The sequence below is a fragment of the Canis aureus genome, unplaced genomic scaffold (genome assembly GCF_053574225.1).
Source record: "Canis aureus isolate CA01 unplaced genomic scaffold, VMU_Caureus_v.1.0 ptg000132l_RagTag, whole genome shotgun sequence".
NCBI classification, from domain to species: domain Eukaryota; kingdom Metazoa; phylum Chordata; class Mammalia; order Carnivora; family Canidae; genus Canis; species Canis aureus.
Genome location: NW_027554443.1, coordinates 209,576 through 227,770, shown reverse-complemented (window position 1 = coordinate 227,770; position 18,195 = coordinate 209,576). Strand labels below are relative to the sequence as shown.

At 40.0% G+C, this 18,195-nt stretch overlaps 2 long non-coding RNA genes across 5 annotated transcripts in view; one reads left to right on the top strand and one right to left on the bottom strand.

Moving 5' to 3' along the window:
- LOC144309640 (uncharacterized) overlaps nt 1-18,195 on the bottom strand; it is a 39,835-nt gene that overhangs the window by 3,363 nt on the left and 18,277 nt on the right. The window contains exon 4 of one of the 2 annotated variants that reach the window (XR_013375576.1): nt 12,620-12,931. The exons of the other annotated variant lie outside the window; for it this stretch is intronic. This is a non-coding gene — a long non-coding RNA (uncharacterized LOC144309640). Of the gene's footprint in view, nt 1-12,619; nt 12,932-18,195 lie in introns of those variants that run through there. 2 annotated transcript variants of the gene reach the window in all.
- LOC144309639 (uncharacterized) overlaps nt 13,941-18,195 on the top strand; it is a 41,586-nt gene continuing 37,331 nt past the window's right edge. Inside the window, exons 1-4 of one of the 3 annotated variants that reach the window (XR_013375575.1) lie at nt 13,960-14,344; nt 14,897-15,045; nt 15,533-15,780; nt 16,323-16,627. This is a non-coding gene — a long non-coding RNA (uncharacterized LOC144309639). Of the gene's footprint in view, nt 14,481-14,896; nt 15,046-15,532; nt 15,781-16,322; nt 16,628-18,195 lie in introns of those variants that run through there. The other 2 variants (XR_013375573.1, XR_013375574.1) reach the window with 2 other exon arrangements.

Below are 18,195 nucleotides of genomic sequence, written 5' to 3'. Positions count from 1 at the left end.
TAGAGCTTTTACAGTCTTATAAAAAATCATCAATTTTATGAAAATCAAAGGATGAACCATATCCCTCATGGGTCTTCTCTAATACTACTTTTAAGGTACTACAGTCCTTTCCATGAACTGAAAGACTGGTCCCTCAGCTCACCTTAGGCCCACTCTGGCTACTATATTAGGCACTGGCCTCAATTTGCCCTTAAAGAAGCCAGAGGTCTAAACACCGGTGTCTTCAAAACTGCTGAGAATTCCCTGCATTTCTCTATCTAGTGTGGCCAACAGGGTAGCCCTCCAGTGAGTATGAGGCAGTCAACTCAAAGATGGCTTGGCCCTCCTCTGTGGCAGCCCGTCCTTGGCTTCATGACGTGCATAGTCATTACATGGTGGACCCAAGTCTTCATCAGGCTGTATTCTTAGGTTAGGACACTACCCATTGATGATCTACACTAAACAGGGATGGCAGAGACAGGTGCTACTGCAAATATGTTTTTTCCAAGGGCCAAGAGAGCAAAAGACTTAAGCATGCAAGTGGCATTGCTAAGGTTGCTGCATAGTACAAATTAGGATTCAAGTCAGCTTGAGTCATACAGAGGCTTGGGGCCTCTAAGCTAATTTATGATGACCTGCAGAGGCTAAAATGAGGCAGAATCTGGACTGTCCTACTAATTATGAGACTCTGGGAATGCCTCTTGAGCCATTGGTAAGGTAAGATATTTAGAGCTAAACTAATATGGTTAGAATACATCAAGGCACAATCTTAGTTCTCCTCCTTTTTCCTGGCATAAATATAGCATATAATCTGTCAGCCTATATATATATCAGAGTGGTCTTGGTGTATGGCTTATCTGTCCTATGATAGGGAAAGAAAATGAATGGTGGGGGAATAGGTACTCTATGTGTTCATACGTGGATAGTCTGCTGGTGTGACTGTCAGCATGGTGATGTCCTAAGTCATTAGAGTCTGGGTTCCCCCAAATTCAGAGCCTGAGGCAAGGGGGCAGATAGTCCATTTGAGAGGTGATTCCCTGAAGCAGGAGCAAGGGAGTGGGAAGATGGGAAGGAGAAATGTCCAATACAATGGTGTGTTATCAAGGTCACAGAGAAAAAGATTACAGAAAAAGAAAAAAAAAACTGAGGTTGGTCAGTGGGATTCAGTTTTATGGAGATATGCAGAGAAGGTATGGAAGGACTTCCAGGATTGTCTGCCTGAAGTCTGGAAGGCAGGAGCATTTCTCTACTAGCCCCTATCTTCCACTGGTTTACTGTTGGTTTGGTGCACTCGCCTTGAATCTGCAGACCAGCATCTCTGGCAGTCACCTCTGAGAGATGGTATTGGTCGTTTGCAAGGTGAGCCTATGCTTGCACGTAACTGTTCCTAGAGCTCAGGTAGCCAAGGGATGTGACTTTGGGGCCACCAATGTTCCCGGAGTTTTAAGGTGTACCTTAAAAAACTATACCTTGACCTGCAGTCCTTAAATTGCATTTTGGGTCTTAGAGCTAAAGATTAAATAGGTTTGTCTACGTAGTCTATATTTTAATCCATTAGTTAAGTACCTACTATGTTCTAGGTGCCAGGGAAACAGAAACGGATAGGATACCTTCTAAGATTCCAGTTTGTTACAGGAGATAAGCTCTTTACAGTTAAATGTATTACCTACTCAAATAAGATATGCATAGAATGCCTAACATGGTATTTTTGTGGGGAAAGCTGTTTTTATTCCCAACTGAAAAGGACCCTTCAGAGGGAGGTAAGAGTTGGTATACCCAAACACACACACCCCTATACGTGCATGGAAGGATGTGTGCGCATACCCATGTGCCCCCGTGTGTACATGTATTTGTGTGTAAAATTCTTTGAGAAAAGGAATGATTGCTTTATGTGAATTATTTATCCTTATTGTCAACATTCAAATCTAGAAGCATTGTAAGATTCACGGAATGCAAAATGATCACACAATAGATTGGTTTTAGTGAACATGTATTTTCTTTTCCATTCATATTGATGCTTTGGATGCTTTTATATTTTTGGTTCTGCGAAAGTTATGTTCATTGAGAAAAATAAAAATAAAAAGCATCCAAGAGGCTCATTCCTATGTTAGAATTTGTATTCAGCTGAAGAAAACCTTTGCACCTGCCACTAAAATGTATCCACTTCTGGGGTGGAATGCACCAGGTGTTCCCCAGCCTCCATCGGCACGCCAGGCAGTTCAGGACCGAGAAGGAGGCACCATATCCCAGGCAGGTTAAACTGGTGGGGAAATTTCAAGTCGACAGAATGCAATTACCCAAATTGAAATTAGGCCAGGGGCATATCAGGAGGCCCTTCCCATCTGTTGGGTAAAAGGATCACCAGATATTTAACAAGGGCAAGTGGTCAGGATCTCAGTTCTAGGAGTCACTTAAAAAGCAGGCACTTAAAAATGCTAAAGGAAAACTGTACCTGGCATAAAAATCATATCCCTTCACTGGAAAATAAATAACATTAGGCCTTGAGAAGATCAGCCTTTTTCTGCTCTGGGAGGAAAGAAATGTTTATGGATGGGGTGGTTAAATATTTCTACATCAGCTTCTCTTAGCAAGGACATGGTATAATGGACAATTGGTTATCCTGGGTTTGACAAAAAGAGATTTCCCAAACCAAACATATTGAATCGAATACATTTATCCCTGGTCAAAATGGATAGATCCTCCCATTAAGATCTTACAGAATAACACTGTTTGATTTTTCCAGGACCTTGACACAACATTGTTTCTTTACCAGGAAACTAATTTTTAAAGTTTTCAGCAAAAATAAGTAAGCTGGATCTGGACACCAGATCCCATTTCAGACCACCTTTGGTTTCCCATTGTCAAAACCTTTCCCATTGTCAAAACCACCAGATCCACAGGTCCACATTAGCACAGTGGTCCCTGACTGTTTCCCTCTCTCTGGACACCTGTGTACCTTTCTCTCAGGAGGGGAGAGAAGACTCTGTCTTAATCTTAAAATCAGAATGAACCCAAGCATTGGCATGAGCCTCCCACCCCCTAGTCAGAGAGAGATGAAGAATGGGCATCTGACCCCAGATGGTTGGATGGCATTCTAGGACATTGAGAAATAGACGGGCTTCCCTATGGCCCTTTTAATAATATGTCCTCCTTTATAGACCAAGAGAACTCAATGTTTTCAGCCTAAGGTCTGGGAGGGGAGGAAGAAAGAGGCATCTCTGGGCGAGATGTCTCCTTTTCCAGATGCTGCTTTTTTGGAGACTTGCTGACACTGGGTTCCTATGGGCCACTCCCTAAAGCAAGGTACCAGGGAGTCTCTTCTCTGTGCCTTCCCTGGGAGGGACTGTTTAATGCATGCAGCTAATCCTGACAAGCTCTCAATTCTCTTTCCTACTGAATTTGGAGAGGAAGGAAAAGAGATGAGCTGGTAAGGGGTCTTATTCAGCATTGTTATTTTTTTCCTTTGTTGGGGTGGTTCACTTTTAACTCTCTTTGCTAGCCAAGAGGTGACATCCTGGGGACCCTGACAGTACGGCCACTCCTGGAAGGGGTAAGGCAAGGTTAACTGACAAATTTAGCAAAGCTGCCCATTGGGGGGTTGGGGGAGAGCTACAGGCAGGCCATGTACACACTGAGTTACTTGCAGCGTCTCTGTCCCTCCTCCCCTGCACACACATATGTACCTGTCATTGCAGCAGTTAAGGTAGGAGAGCAGTAATCCAAAAGTCTAGGGATTTCACACTGGTTTCTCCCATTCTGCAATGCCAAGCCTTCCTGGACGGTCTCCTAAAAATGAGCTCAGTGTGACCTAATGGTCCATCCTAGTCATAAGTGACCATTATTCTTAACTCTGAACAGGTGTAAACATTTGCTTGCACTTGCTGAATTCTGACCTGAGCTGCTTACCTTTTCTTTCTTTCTTTCTTTCTTCTTCTTCTTTCTTCTTCTTCTTCTTCTTCTTCTTCTTCTTCTTCTTCTTCTTCTTCTTCTTCTTCTTCTTCTTCTTCTTCTTCTCCTCCTCCTCCTCCTCCTCCTCCCCCTCCTCCTCCTCCTCCTCCTCCTCCTCCTTCTTCTTCTTCTTCTTCTTCTTGTTCTTCTTCTTCTTCTTCTTCTTTCTTCTTCTTCTCCTTCTCCTCCTCCTCCTTCTTCTTCTTCTTCTTCTTCTTCTTCTTCTTCTTCTTCTTCTTCTTCTTCTTCTTCTTCTTCTTCTTCTTCTTCTTCTTCTTCTTCTTCTTCTTCCTCTTTCTTCTTTTTTTTTCTAATTAGCCAGAACCAATTTCTTTGTTTTGTTTTCTATCTTGATAATTTGTGAATAACAAAGTTTTTTCTCACAGAGGAAAACAGAGAGAGGAGTTATTAGTTAATGTTGATCCAGAACTCTGCAAATGTTAAAACTTGACATTATTATTTAGAGGTTTGGTTTGTACTAATTACCTCTTAGTTTTACTAGCCCTATATAACAAGCTACCTTCTGCAAATTTTATGGGAAAGCCAGTTTTCTGAAAGGATGAAAGTTGTTGGAGCATGGAATGAAATAGGTGCTAAGTTTTATTTTCCACTAAATAATTCTCCTCAAGGTGGGTAAACTTTCAGTAGTTAAATTGCTAAAAATGAAGATTCTACACTACAAGAGCAGATCTTCAGGAGACAATTATATGTCTGTGTTCATAGCATTTATGAGTGTCAGTAAACAGTCAGTACATTTATGTTCCCCCCATTACCTTCGGTCATAAACTTCCTTAAAGAAAAACGAATAATTATGTTTCCTGACTGCAGAATGAGCATCAACATTCAAATACTGAAAGCCCTGGGTGGGATGGATGGTACACCTAGACTTCCAGGGATTGAGCTGTTTTCGAGGCATTGGCTAGAGTGTCAGGCTAACTGCTTGGCCTTGATTTAGTGCCATTCACAGAGATGTCATCTCTAGAAGGGAAATCATAATTTGTGGGGCTATTTTTGGACTTGGGGCCTCCCAGCCTACAGCTGTTGGGAATGGCTGGGCGTCACATAAAGCCCCTGGCTGAAGTGTGTCAAGCTTGTGCTATTGGCCTGAAGCTCGCCATCCACCCCAGGGGCCAGCCAGTGTATCCCTGGAGCTAAAATGATGCGGTGTCATCGGAGTTTAACAAGCACATCCCGGCATCATGGACTATTGGAGTTAGGAAACGACCTTAGATGACCTCATTACAACCTGCATTTTACACAAGAGGCTTTGGCTGGGGAATCATTCTATCCAGGGTCCCAAGCAACAAGTCTCACATCTCCTGGCTTTGGGTTTGGTACTCTTAAATATTGTCCTTGGGGTCAGGAAGGTGACATAGGTTAGAGGGTAAGGAATAGATTTTTAAAAAGTGAGTTAGGAAGACAAGAAAAGTAAATCTGAGAGAATTGCATTTTTCCTTTGTAGTTCATATGAGTTTCATTATTCCTTGTATCTCAATCAGAAAACACACCGATACAACTTCTCCACCACTAGAAATGTGCAAATGGAAATGAAAGGAAATAAGACAATTGAATATTTTCTAGATCAGCACTTTTCAAACTGTCATGAAAGACAGGTTTTTGTTTATTTCTAATTGACCTCAGCTGATATCTCTGTAATGTGCGATAGAAATTACTAGAAAAAATGAAGTGTAGACTTTCAAAATACAAGTCCAAACTTTTATTTCTTGGAGACAAGAGACATAAACTTCTGCTGACAAATTACTATATAGTTGCTAGACACTTATTCTTGATCGCAGTACACACTGATCATGGACACAGGAGAACTGCCTTGGTCTCCTTTTCTCTATTATTTTGTGCTTTTGTCTGGTTCTCTAGGTTGCAACTTTCTGATATCAGGGATAGGATCTAGGCATCTGTCATTTTTGATAGTTACTTTATTGCGTTGAATAACAACTTAAGAAAAAATTTAAATGTTTCCTCGTGTAAAAGGAAAAAAAAAAACAAGTTTACAATCATAAAAAAAAAAACAAAAAACCCAGAGATCAGTGTATGGATTCTTCTTAAGAGACTTAAAATGGGGACATTTTTGGTTTACGTGGTTTGAGTGTAAAGAGGATTGAATATATTAAGCATTTCCGTTGTCATTAAGTTTGAACTTTCTACCAATTCTTATATCCTCTAAAAGACCTGTAGACCTTCTAAGTGCATCAATTAGGATTAAGTTTGTTAGCTTTAGGAAATAAAAAGTATGTAACACCCAGGTACATTTAAGTCTCAGATAAGCATTGAGTGCTTTTTAAAAGTATGGCCCAGATATTTCATGAGAAGTGCCATGTGCAATATTTGGGCGGGACATAATTTGTATTAAAAATGTATTAATCGGGATCCCTGGGTGGCTCAGCGGTTTGGCACCTGCCTTCGGCCCAGGGTGTGATCCTGGAGACCCGGGATCGAGTCTCACATCGGGCTCCCTGCATGGAGCCTGCTTCTCCCTCTGCCTGTGTCTCTGCCTCTCTCTCTCTGTCTGTGTCTCTCATGAATAAATAAATAAATAAATAAATAAATAAATAAATAAATAAATAAAAATCTTTTTAAAAAATGTATTCATCGTTTGTCTGAAATTCAAGTTTAACTGGATATCTTGTATTTTATCCAGTAATTCTTCTTTTTTAATTTCTTTTTTAAAATTTTTTAATTGAAATATAGTTGACATACAATATTATGTTAGTTTTAGGTGTACAGCATAGTGATTCTAATTAGTAGTGAACTTTTAGCCTGGACTTCTGCAGATGTTTCTAGAGAGAAGGCTCAGCCCAGCCAATCAAATGTGGTCATATTGACCTACCTTGCTTAGCTTTTGGCAGCTGGAAGCTGAATAGTGAATACAAAGTAATGATATTCCTTTTAGGAAAATGTGTTTCTCATGTGACAAAGCAGCTACTCATCTGTCCTGACTTTGAGGCTGTTAGTTGGTGTTTTCTAAAGCTCTGGTTCACTGCTGGCAAAAGTCATGGCGGAAGGTGTGTTTGTAAGAAGGCCACAAGAATCTGCCACCTACATGAAGACAAAGTTGGCTCAGTGGTCTGCAAATAGTGGAATTCTTTGCACGGAAATATACAAGGAGACAGTGATAGCCACCCCCCCAAAAAGAAAGAAAGAAAGAAAGAAAGAAAGAAAGAAAGAAAGAAAGAAAGAAAGAAAGAAAGAAAGAAAGAAAGAAAGAAAGAAAGAAAGAAATTCCCTGTTTCTACAGCATATTGTAAGCAAACTGATGTTTACAAATAAACTTATGAGAAAGAAATGCAAAAAAAAAAAAAAAGAGAAAGAAATGCAAAGGCAGAATTAGTGGATATTAAAAAAATTAATGTTTCAGATACTTATGTAGGTTTACTGTAGTGTCTGCAAAGATATGTCCTTTGCCGTTGGTAGCTGTTTTTCTTTCTTTAAATGAGGATATTTGGTTATAGGCCTTAAATCAGAGTTTTGTCATTGTTAAATTATAGAATTTATGCTCCCAGTCTTTAAAGAAAGTTAAACTTTTCTTAAAGTGATGTTTGATTCAGGTAAGAAGGAAATGGCTATTTCAAGTGCACACACAATTTATTTTAATGTCATATCTGGGTGTTTTAAAATGTCCTGTCAGCTAACAACAACAACAACAACAACAAAAATCTTTTTTTTTTAAATTTTTTATTTATTTATTTACGATAGTCACAGAGAGAGAGAGAGAGAGGCAGAGACACAGGCTCCATGCACCGGGAGCCCAACGTGGGATTCGATCCCGGGTCTCCAGGATCGCGCCCTGGGCCAAAGGCAGGCGCCAAACCGCTACGCCACCCAGGGATCCCCCAACAACAAAAATCTTAAGAATATACTTACCTAAGAGAATTCTTTAAAAATAATATTTATTTTAAATAATGAAATATATGCTCATTTTAAGACAAATTTGAAAAATGCTGGGATTTCTGGAAGGATAAGGAAAAAAAGTAAAATCACCAATAACACTATCATAGAGGAAACATTTCCACTATTGTTACTTCGATGTAGTTGTTCTATTGTCTTGTCTATGTGTTTTTAGTTCATAGTTGGAAACCTACTGTATATACAAGGTTGTATTCTGATTTTTTCTTTTTTAAAAAATATTTTATGTATTTATTCATGAGAGATAGAGAGAGAGACATAGGCAGAGGGAGAAGCAGGCTCCATGCAGGAAGCCCTATGTGGGACTTGATCCCAGGACCACAGGATCACCCCCTGAGTCAAAGACAGGCGCTCAACTGCTGAGCCACTCAGGTGTCCCTGTATTCTGATTTTTTCATTAACTATTTGACTTAAGCATTTCCCATATGTTAAAGTATTTCTTAAGTATCATTTTAATGGTTGAATCATACTCTGTACTGTGATTTACTTAACCAAACTAGAGTTGGATACTCAGAGTTCTCCAATTACCTATTCCTAAATGTCTAGTGATGATCTGTTTGGATTCCTAGAACCGAAATTACTGGGACTGACAAGGATGAAAAGTTTTAAGGCTATACATTTTGTTAAGCTCTATTAGAACCATTATAGATATTTACTAGGAATGTGTAAGAGTGCCTATATCACTGACCTTCATTGCTGTCATTTATTTCATTTTATTAACCTAGTGTATTTGTCTGGGTTTTCCAGAAAAACATAACCTGTAAGATGTGTTTGTATGCAAAGAGAATCTTAAAGGAATTGGCTCATGTGATTCTGGGGGGTGGGAGTGGATCCCCAAACTTCAGGTCAGGTTGTCAGGCTGAAGACTCAGGAAGAGCTGACGTTGAATCTAGAAGCCAAAGGCAGTCTGGAGACAGAATTTCTTCCTTCTAAAAGGATCTCAGTCTTCATTCTTAAAGCCTTTACGTTTTTGGATGAAGTTCAGTCCCATTGTGAAGAATAAGGTGCTTTACTCAGAGTCTACTCATGTAAATGTAAACCACATCGAAAAATACCTCACAGCAACATCTAGACTGGTATTTGACCAAATGACTGGGCACTATAGCCTAGCCAAGTTGACACATACAATTAACCATCACATCTGTGGTCCAAATAGAGTTTATACTATTTGATAGAAGGCCATGTTCTTTCTTTCCAGTTTTTTCTCTGTTCAGTACCATCTGTTTCTATGAAAACACACTGACTTATTTAGGACTTTTATGTATACTGTGAGTTTTCTGTTGTAAACACAAAGATTATCTTAATCTAGTTTTGGAATAAAACATTTAAGATCTCCATCAAGTGATGCTGAGAAAAAAATCTGGGTTTGGGCTTTATGCAGATGTGACTTAGGAATATTCCCCTACCACGTTACAACTGTATTAATTTGGTTTGGATAGCTAAACCCTTTCCTTCTTAATTTGCTCAACTAAAAAGTAGGGAGAATCATACCCATTTTCCAGTAACTTGTTAAGTTCTAACTGGGGAAACATTTCTGAAATTCTAGTACAGCATCTAGTATATGAAAGGCCATCTATATGATCAGTACAGAAAAACCTTCCTTGTCTCTGAACATTTAGTAGTTCCACTCGTAGCAATTTTCCTCCTAGAAGACTTAAACATTTTTTCCATTTTAAGTATAAGCCTCATTTCCCTTCTATTTCATGAAGTATTGCATTTTAACCACTGATAGATAAATTAGATGATTTTAAATTAATATTTTACTCATTTATCTAACAAATATTTATTAAATGTCTATTAAATCCCAAGGATTGTTCTGGGTGCTGGAGATTTAACAGTGAAGACGATAGATAAATTCCTTGCCCTTTTAGCTTGGATATTAGTGGGAGAGACTCTCAAAGAAAGAAATCAATAAGCATAAAATCACACTACAAGTAATATCATATTAGTCAGGGTAGGCTAAGTGATGCTGTGGTAAGTCACTAAATCTCATTAGCATAATTACAACAAAAGTTTATTTCTTGCTCGTGACAAGTCAGTGGCTGGTTCAGGTGACTATTTGAAGCAGCTATTCTAAGCCTTCCAATATGCTTCCTCCATCTAAGCACATGCTTCCATCAGGGAAGAGTGGACCAGTGAATCAAACAGCAACAGTTAAAAGCTTCTACATGCATCACTTTTGCTTCATATTTTTATTGGCCATAGCAAGTCACATTGTCATGCCTAATTTCAATGAAGAGGAGAAATGTGACTCTTGGTAATCCTAGTGGTAAAGGAGAAACATATGTGACTACCACAGTATTAAGTATATAAAAAACAAGAGAATAAATAAGTATTTTTAAAAAGATAATAAAACAAAATAAACATAAGTTTTCAAGTATATCATTGTTTACATTTATAATAAAATATGTATTTAAAAAATTGGGTCAACTTAAAGTTATTTAATAACAATTATTAAAATTTAGTATTTAGATAAGAGGAAAGGCATTTAGGTCATTTATGAATGACTGATGTTTAATAGATATTGAGATGTTAAGTCTACTTGAGGACAAGGGTGATGGTTTTTATATTGCTATTCTTGGTTATTTAGGCACATACAAGATGCTCAGTAAAACTTCATTGAAGTTAATAATGTTCATTGTTTTAAGTTATTCTTCTCCATTTGGTTGACTGTCTTAAAATATAGTCCATTATAATTTTGCTCAGAAGCAAGGCCAATTTTCATTGTTTTTATCTACATTAAAATTTTACATTTAATTATAGTTTAAATTTGGACCACAAATGCTTGAATCACTAGTGGTCTCTTTCTCCTAGTTTGTCTCGGGTATGTTCCTAAACCATGGGTATGTCCAGTAGGACAAAAGACTACTACTTTACTGTTGGAGTTTGTGATCTACCATCTTGTCTTCTAAAAACAACAACAACAACAACAACAACAACAACATTTACCTTTAATATCTGTTTGGCAACTGCTGTGTTGAAGAGATTTCACAAATTTGAATAAAGAGGGCAACAAATACCGAGTGGCAGTTTTGTTTGTTTTAATTTATTCATGATCATGAATGTAAGAATAGTATACTTGCTTTCAAAGATAGCATATGATGATGATGGTGATGATGATGGTGATGATGATGATGATGATGATGCCTCTCTCTCTATTGTTCTTTCCTTTTGCTTTTGACTAAGTCTTTGTCATTTAAAAAATAAATCAGCCAGAGAGAGGACCCAGTTATTCTTTGACTGGATAGATCAAGAGCAAACCAGAAGAGAATCTCTGTCTCTACCCAACTGAACCTCGTTTCGGTACCGTCACTTCTCTATTTATGGATGGTATGTCTGAGATGTTGTCTCTATCCTAGAAACCAAGAACTTGTCTTAAATCAGTGCCTCTCCAGTCTGTGCCATGAATCCCGTGAATCTGTAAGAGTCCATGCCCTTTGATGAGTTTGCTGCTCTTGGATTTGTACAAAATTTGTTTGTTACTTGGCAAATGGGACACAGCTGGCTTCTGATTTAGAGAGTGTTTTAAATTAGTTACCTCCTACCTTAACTTGATCATTTAAATGGAAAGCACTATGGCTCCAACAGAGTAGACATGATATAAAAACCATTTCTGACATGAGTATCTTGCCTCCTCAGTTGTGATGGCTACTGGTATCTCTGAAGGAAAATAAATAATAAACAAACAAACAAACAAATAAATAATAATAATAAATAAATAAATAAATAAATAAATAAATAAATAAATAAAACACAGGTTCTGCGATTCTCACAAGTGGTAAACTGTCTTTGCATTATTTAAGAAAAGCTTTAAGTGTTCGATGAATGTGCTTAGACTAATGACAGTTGATGCCAAGAATATAGCAATAATCCAATACCATTTTGTAAAGTGGCAATTTGTGTAGAAATTGCAGAAAGCATCAACACATGCTGGGAACTTTACATATAAGTGAGCTATAGCGTGGGTGAAGGAGTTATTTATTTGGCCTTTCATTTGTAAATAAGACACTAATCTTTTCCTTCCAAGGAGTAGCTAGGCCAGTTATTAGTAAAAGAATATTGATAGCCTTTGCTCATCATGGCAAAATTGAGGATCCTGACCTTAAAAGTCTTAGTATTTGGAGGAGCCTTAATAAGTCATTTAGGAGAACAGCATTCTATAGTTGAAGATGGCTAGATCTATAATCAAAATATTTGGGTAGAGTCCAGGCTATACTATTACCTGTCAGTAATTTAGCTTTCCTCATCAAGGCTTATATGATCTGGTCTAGGGAACCTCTCTAGTCTTGTTTGATAGTCTTTACTTCTTACTTGCTCCATTTCAGTCCCTATGCCATTTCTCACACATTTCAAAAGAAGTGTTCTTGCTGCCAGGCCTTCTGTTCTTCCTGTTCTCTCTGCCTGGGATGATCTTCCCCCAGAGACAAGCTGACATTTATTGGGCAGATCCAGTATGTTCCAAGGCGTTATAAATGCTTTGCATGTTTGTTGTGGTGAATTTTCATGATAACCGTATGAAGTGTGTAGTGACACTGGATGGATGAGAAAGGAGGCAGAGTGATCTGGCAAAGGCAGGATTGGAACGAAGGCCTTGGCTCTCACAAGAAGTGCTCTCATAGTACACAACACCCAGGGTGTGGTTCCCACTCTTCCTTTAACCTCAGAGCTCTTTCTTGGTGAGCATTTCCTGACTATCTTATTTAAAGTGGAATTCCCGTGACTCTTTCTGTTTACTTAGCTTTATATTTATGAACAGTACTACATATTACCTGATTGATAATGCCTGTTTACTTGCTTACTTCTTTGCTTATCTCCCTCACTAGAATATATATTCTATGAGGGATGGACATTGTTCTGATCCGTGTTACCACTCTATCCCCTGCATCCAGAAGTGTACTGAAATGTACTGAGAGAGGATACGAATTGACTTAGAATTTTTATCGGGTTTAAGGTATCTTACTCTTCAAACACTTGCAGAGCACCATTTTGTGTCAGATTCCATGACAGTTTGTGGAAATAGGAACGTGAATGAGAATGATGGGGACTCCTACTTTTCTGCTTTTCCTGATGCTTTTCCGGCATCCTAGAAGAAACAAACATGCAATTAACAGACAGTTGCCCAGGATAAGCATCCTTTTAGGGCAAATATAAGGTGCAGCAGGGAAGGGAGGCTTTAGGGAAAGCTATTCCGAGGGGTGATATCCATGTTGAGAGCTGAAGGATGGGCTGAATGGGGATGCAAGACCATTTGGGGCAGAGCAGATGAAAGAAGTCCCTGAGAGGGCACATTCCAGTTTATTATTTTTTTAAAGATTTTATTTATAGAGACAGAGAGAGAGGGGCAGAGAGACACAGGCAGAGGGAGAAGCAGGCTCCATGCAGGGAGCCCGGCGTGAGACTCGATCCCGGAACTCCAGATTCAGGCCCTGGGCTGAAGGCAGGCGCCAAACCGCTGAGCCACCCAGGGATCCTCCGCACATTCCACTTTAAAAGCAGTTCACTGTGACTCAGATATAGACTACGAGGGCCAGAGTTTACTGTCTGAGGCTGGAGAATAAAGTTGGGTTTTCAAGGGTCTTGAAAACTATTCCAAGAAGCCAAGACTTTATTGTCTGAGCATTGAGATGCCACTGAATGATTTTTAAATCAATGTAGTTTTGATTTAGTATCTGATTCCGTTTACCACCTTCAGCCACATAAGTTGGCAGCATTTCCACTTTCTGGATGGGACGAATAAGGCCCAGAAGAACACATTTCAATGTTGGTGGAATTGATTTAATTCTCTTAATGACAGTGATATCAGGGCTTCTAACTCCTACCTTCCCACCCTCTCTCCTTCCTTCTTTCTGGTTGTTATTCTTGTCAAACATAAAGCTATTTATCCACCATCCTTAACTTTTTCCAAGGAATATCCATGCACTCACACAGCTTCTAATAACCAGACCCCTGAGTGAAAGCCAGTGACCTCACGGGCGGCAGGGCTTGTTTGTGGCTGGATACCATATTGTGCACCGGGCTGGAATTCTCTGTTCTTCCTCACTAGGAAGCTGGATTTGTACCAGGAACCTCTTATCTGAAAAGGCAGCTCTAGGCTGGGGAGAACAGAGCTGGTTTGACGAAGTGGAGAGGCGCTCAATGTTGGTCTGGCCACGCTTTGGGCATGCGTGAGCGCTCACAGCAAAACACAGCTGGCATGTCTAATTTTAGCCTTGACTGCCTTGAAAAGGGACCCTTAAAGGAAATATATTTTCGCTGAAACCATTTGTATTATAATGTAACAGCTGACAGACATGTCAGAATATTACTTATTATTGGTGGGGAAAAACTCTGTCAGGTAATTGTGCTTTTTTTTGTGATGACATCGGGAAAGTGATTAAAGCATCCCTGAATCAAAATCATCATAGATAGACAGTGAGAGAACCAGAGCTTTTATTTATGAAGACGCCTGTAAACCTAATGGGATACCTCCTTTGATGCTTACAAAACGGATGTAAGGGTAAGAATGATCATTTCGGCTATGGCAAGTGGGTCCTTGTGATCTGACGATGCAGGGCTTGCTAATAGTAGTCCTGGCATAGACTCTCAAATTTCTTCAATGCTTAGCATCCTCCGTGTCCTCCGAGAAGTAAAAGGTTAGTTTCTGGACCGGGTCTTGGATTCATCTGGCTTTCGTATGTTAACAGGTTCTGAAAGCATCTGGGACACACTTGTTCCATTTTAACCAGCACGGGTCGTCCGTCTGCTTTTATTTTTGTCTTTCTCTTCCTTCCTCCCTTCGTCCTCTCTTCCCTCCCGTGGTCTTCTGTGTTTGCTTTAGCAGTGTGGCTTACCTTGCCACTTGGCAAGAAAAAAAAGGCAGCTCTTGTGTGGGGTAGATGGAGGGAAGGATAAGAAATAATCCACCGCCCGAATTTGAGTTCCCTGGGTTCAGTTCCAGCGGCAGCAGCTTTGCTGCAAAAATTGCTTTGCTGTTCGAGATAGCCAGCAGAGGGAATCAGGACTTTGCTTGCAGCAGGGGTTGAAGCAGGCTTTTTTTTTTTTCTTGGAGGAAATACTGCAGCTTTCTGGACTGCATACCCTGCTCCCTGGAGAGGTTCCACCCACCAGCTGGAAGGAGAGGAAGTGAATGAAAGGACAGGAGGAGCCCGAACACCATGTCACTCTGGAAGGGAGACAGCAGCAACCAGGCTGTGCAAGGTTGTTTTGTTTTGTTTTCTTTTCCCCTTTCTCTTTCTTTTTTTTTTTCTTTTTCATTTTTTTGTTTTCTTTCTTTCTTTCTTCTTTCTTTTTTTCCCTTTTTCTTTAAGGTGGGGAAAGAGACAAACAGGAGACAGGAAGCTGATCTGCAAGGATTCGGAGTTGTGCTAAAAAGACTTTGATTTTTTTCTTCTCTCCCTCTTTACAAACGCTGGCAATTGACATCACTACAGACAGCCTGGGTAGAGAACAAAGTGCCTCATCCCAAGTGGACCCTGGCAGCTGGGGGAAGGAAGGCAGGATCTGGGAAGGCTGTGTGTGTGTGTGTGTGTGTGCGCGCGCGTGTGTGTGTGCGTGTGTTGTTCTACCAATACCTTTCCTTTTTTCTTTCTTTCTTTCTTTCTTTCTTTCTTTCTTTCTTTCTTTCTTTTTTCTTTCTTTCTTTATTTTGTGTTTCTTTTTTAAATTCCTGCCGTGTTGGAACTAGTGAGTGGTGGAAGACGAAGGATCTCTGAAGCCTCATCAGTCATCGGGACCATCAGGAATAGTGGTTTAAGAGGACGCTCGGCCTGGGGCACCATACCGTGTCATCGAGTTCCCTGCCTCGGAGATAAAGATTCCAGCTACATGGGTAAACGCCTGGATCAGCCACAAATGTACCCCCAGTACACTTACTACTATCCTCACTGTCTCTAAACCAAGGTATGGCTCGACCCACAGTCTGGCAAGCAGTGTGTATCCTGCACTTGGGATGGGAAACAGGCATGTGGATTATTATTTACCTCCCCTTTCCCATCACCTCTTCCTGCTTCTTTGAAATTAGTAACATAGCAATGGAGTTACTGAGGCAGAGGAGAATATGAGAAGAAAGCAAGCCCTGGGACTGTGGTTTTTCTCTTCTAGCGGAGATAATAGTTTCGCTCGTGTTCCTTTGTTGTTATTTGGCAACATAAAGATGTTCCTGATGTCCGTAGTAAAGTGCTTTGCAGATGGACAGGGTTGTTAGAAAGGAGATTGTGACAGTGATTATCAGGAACAACAACGATTTCAGAGGCTTTTCTGGTGAGCTGTTCTTTGTGGCTCTGAAAGGGTTTTTCTCACTGGATAGGATGCACCAGGGTGGGGGCAACTCAGACTTTCAATCACAGAGTATAGAATGAAAGAAGGTGTGGGAAGGTATAGTACGACTAACTGACGTCCCGTAGAGTTTGTTTGGGTGTGCTTTTGTTTTTGTGTATTTGCCTTACATATTTTATTTTATATGGAGGGTGATCAAGACTCTAGAGACTGAAGTTTGGAGCTTTACAATAGATGTTCTTTACTTTTCGAAGCTCTGTTTTTCTGTGCTGGCTGCCATCAGGAGGCCTGTGGGTCTTGAAACGGGATGAAATATAACTGATGATAATTGGACACGAATTGGTTAAATACTTTAGTCTTGGGATCCCTGGGTGGCGCAGTGGTTTGGCGCCTGCCTTTGGCCCAGGGCGTGATCCTGGAGACCTGGGATCGAATCCCACGTCGGGCTCCCGGTGCATGGAGCCTGCTTCTCCCTCTGCCTATGTCTCTGCCTCTCTCTCTGTGTGTGACTATCATAAATAAATTAAAAAAATTAAAAAAAACTTTTAATACTTTAGTCTTTATGTGTGTGCGTAAATGACCATTACGGGGCCAGTGGAAAGCCCACGTAACTAAGCAGTGGGCAGTGCCAACCATGAACTTGATCCTGCAGTTCAGACCTGAAAGGCTCTCAGGTGTGAAATCACTGCTCCAATTTGTCAGTTAAATTGGACTTGATTGAGTTGGGGGGGAGGGTGTCGGTAGAGTTATCGCTTTGAATGTATGGGTTATGTTTCTTTACAGGTGATATTAATTTTGTATCGCATTAGCCAGACTCCACTGTCTTCTTAATAAATAAATATGCGGAGAGTGACCAAGGCGTGCCTGAGTGATCTGTGCTGCCACCGGGACTCGTTGATGGGATTAGTGTTCGGTAATCCATGCTGTAGTTAGCTCTTATTTATTCTGTCTCCTCCAACAATGCCTATTTGTAAACCAGACGAGGCAGCAGACTTTCCGAATTCTATTAAAAATTGTTGCTTTTTTTTCTTTCTTTTTCAATCGCTCCATGACTCGCCCTGCCCCTGCAAGGTCTCCTCACATTGCTTTTTGCCCTTGTGAGCATTTAGTTTGTGGGGCTGCTGCTTTAGTAGACCAGCCCTCCTGCTCCCGTGCAGTGCAGTGTGTTTTAACTCTTGGGGGATTGGGTGGAGAATGCTGTCTGCCTTCCTCAAGGAAATGGCAAAGCAAGGGCTAGTCTAAAAGAGGAAATTTATAGTCATTCCTCATCCCCCCCAAGAAATAAAAACAACAAACCCAAGGGTTCCATGAAAAATATCGGACATTCCATCCCTTTTACTCATTTGGCTAAATTTTTCCAAATGTTTCAAAATTCATGCTTTCTTTTTGGTTCTTTTTTTGACTATGAAGCATATTCAGAAAGGAAACTTTAGATAAAAATGAATGGAATAATTGCTTTCCTGACTGAGATTTCTTTTAACTTATTGCTAGCAGGAAATAATGTCTTGCACATTATATTAAGGACAGGATGTTGGATGAGCTACACTGATGGGAAGTGTGTGTGTGTGTGTGTGTGTGTGTGTGTGTGTGTGTGTGAAGAGAGAGACTGGGAGAGGGAGAGAGAGAGGGATTGAGGTAAAGAAAGTGCAGTGGTGAGGGAAAAGAGGAGAGCCTGAAAAACATAGAGGGAATTTAAAAAAAATCTGTTTTGGGGTCCTGTGTAGTTTAGTGTGTAGACAGGCAGCATCTGGATCTTGTTACTTTCAAGCTAGTCAAAGCCATCAACTTCTGGAACATTTTTAAAGAAGGTAGATCCATTAGGTGACCTAAACTGATATTCGGGCAATCAGATCAGGGTGATGGGGAATATAGGATCAGCTACTTTGGCTATCATGGTAGTTCATATTGATTATGTTGCAAACTTTCGACAGAGCTGTGAAGTTGTCGAATACTGTTTCGGTGGCTCTGAAATGATAGACATTAATAACATTCCTGGAAGCTGAAGATGTGAAAACGTGCCCTGCTTTGAAACTTGGGCACACAGGGAATGAGAATAAGGATCAATCATACTTT